Source organism: Triticum dicoccoides, chromosome 2A, assembly GCF_002162155.2.
Source record: "Triticum dicoccoides isolate Atlit2015 ecotype Zavitan chromosome 2A, WEW_v2.0, whole genome shotgun sequence".
In the NCBI taxonomy this organism is placed as follows: domain Eukaryota; kingdom Viridiplantae; phylum Streptophyta; class Magnoliopsida; order Poales; family Poaceae; genus Triticum; species Triticum dicoccoides.
In genome coordinates, this window is record NC_041382.1 from 665,587,396 (window position 1) to 665,590,206 (window position 2,811).

Below are 2,811 nucleotides of genomic sequence, written 5' to 3' on the forward strand. Positions count from 1 at the left end.
CTCCGTCTCGTCGCTCAAACTGTCGGGTTTTCTTGCTTAGAGCATCTCCAACAGGCATGCAACACGCGGCGCGCTAAAATAACTTTTATAGTGCCGAAATAGCAACTTTTTGCACGCAACTGAGCGCTAGCTCCAGCGACCGCTGCATAATATTGCCCACGCGAGCAGCTCCAGCGGGCGCGGTAAATATACAACGCTCGTGCCCAGCACAAACAACATTCGGATACTTAAATAGAATCAAGAAGATCAAACACATAAAAACATAAATCAACAATAAATAGTTCAATTTATTACAACTCAAACAAATAGCTTATCTTCCAATACAACAAATAGTTTAACAATACAACATCAAACATACAAATCACTAGTTTTATCGGCCATTCCATACCCACCACTCCTTGATTAGATCCTTTTGAGATCATCATGCGTTTTGGCACGTCGAATGGCATGATAAGAGGCAACAAATCTGGCCACCCTCGCAGCCCTCCGCCACACTCGCACGGGATGATCCAAGAGCTCATTCTGAGAATAGTCTAAATCTTACCCACACTCATTCTCGATGATCATGTTATGCATGATCACACAAGCGTTCATGATGTACCAAAGGATCTTTTGATCCCAAAATCCAACCGGTCCTCTCACAATAGCAAATCTAGCCAGAGCAAATGGGGAGGTGCGGGCGGCGGCGCCAGCGCCTGGATCTGGCGGTTGGTGGAAGTCGTGCTCGAGTCGTCGCTGTCCAGTGCGCGGGAGCGGGCACATGAAATAAGCGGTGCGCGATGCCATTTTGCTCCGCACGCTGAACCAACTGTATTGCGCGCGTATTTTTTGCACGTCCGCTGGAGCGCCTGTTCTGACTGCGTGCATGCAAAAAAGGCGATTTTTTCGCGAGCACACGTTGAACCAAATAGGCGGCGCTAAAATCATGCGCCTGTTGGAGATGCTCTTAGGGAGGGTTTTCTCTCCGCTATTTTCGCGATCCTGTTTTCCGTTTTTTGGATGGAACACTCGTATTCCATTTATAGCACGGCGAGATCGCCGGTTACAGCACAGGTTACAAGTTGAAGATAGTTCTCAAACCACTGGTCCCTAGTCCCAGTAGGTAGACTAGGGGTGGACTAACGAGCAGCTCGTACTCGTTAAGCTCGTGCTCGTTAAGGCTCGGCTCGTTAAGCTCGTTAAGATTAACGAGCAGAAAACTCTGCTCGGCTCGGCTCGTTTGAAGCTCGTTAAGCTCGTGAGCGCTCGCGGGCGCTCGTTAACAGACTATAATGTGTTATGATGTACATGATGAATGTGGAGGTATGGTTTTCAAGATGAAATATGATGACAAAAAGAAATGAAGTAGTTTGTTGCCTCATATGTCGATTAGATTAAATAGATGGGCTGAGATGCTACAAAAAAAATTTGTCACGTAAGATGAAAATATGCGTTGTGCTGTTACTAACGAGCTTAACGAGCTACTCGTGAAACTCGTTGCTCGCTCGTTAAGCTCGTTAAGCTTAACGAGCTAAAATCAATGATTGGCTCTGTTCATTAAGAAGCGAGCTACGAGCTTAACGAGCCGAACTATCGAACGCTCATTAAGCTCGCGAGCTACGAGCTTTTGGTCCAGCCCTAAGGTAGACCTGAACCGAACGAAGCCAGCACATGCGTTGGTTTGTTACATTCACGCGATGTATGCACCACACTGAATTGAGTCAGAAGCTTGGCCTTCAGATCTCTGAACACTGACCCAGCGGCGCCAGATCACATTCCCTCGAGCTTACAGCACGCTGGAGTACACAACAGTCCGTTTCAAACTGAACTTTTCCCACCCCCAGTTGGTCAGCAGCGATGATGGCATGCACCAGGGCCATAGTCTCAGCATGCAGTGCATCCGAGAGGTAGCCTGAAGAACCTGCAGCGGCAAAGAGAATCTCACTGTTTGAGTTGCGACAGATTAGTCCCCAACCTCCCACACCAGTTTCAGCATTGTACGCACCATCAGTGTTAATCTTGACTAGGTCTGGGGGGTGGCTGCCATTCTCGGACGGAGGCCACTCGGTTTGGGGGAGCAGGATCAAGGTACATTCTCCATTCATCTACATGGAACCGGACCAGAAACTGAAATTCATCAACTGTTGAGCGCCGCTCTCCGTGGTTTCCTCGGTTCCTCTCTGACCACCATGCCCACAAAAGTGCAATGGTCAGCATCCTTTGCTCATTAGGAAGCCGTACCACCGCATTAATCACTTCTCTCGCGTTCTGCATTTGGGTGAGCTTTATCCTGACTTCTTCCATCTGAAGAGCTCGCCACCGCTGCTTAACCCATTTGCAATTCAGAAATAGATGCCCTCCATCCTCAAAGAGGCGGTCGCAGACTGCACATCACGTGTCGAGCTCGACACCCCTTCTGGCGATTCGAGAGGAACGGTTCAAGGAGCTCCTAGAGCAGCAGAATGTCGTCCGCACACACAGGTAGGTCTCCCGCCTAGGCCGGCCCATTTGGCTAGCGACTAGTTCAACGAAAACCGTAGTGGTCGAAAAAATATTGCGCTCCTGCAAGGTTCAAAACCAAGAACGCATGGTTCGAAAGAAGTATAGCTATCAAGTTGACCTATAGAGCTAGATGGTTTATACAGCATCACAAAGTGTTAAGAATCAAACCGAGCGTAGATCCGGACGTTTTTTTAATTGAACGCAAAACATTATTTTGAGAAAAAGCGTGAATGTTGTACGAAACCACAAACATTTTTAAAACATTGTGAACAAAACTTGAAAAACTCAAACATTTCAAAAAATGCAACAATTTTAGAAAAGGGAACATCT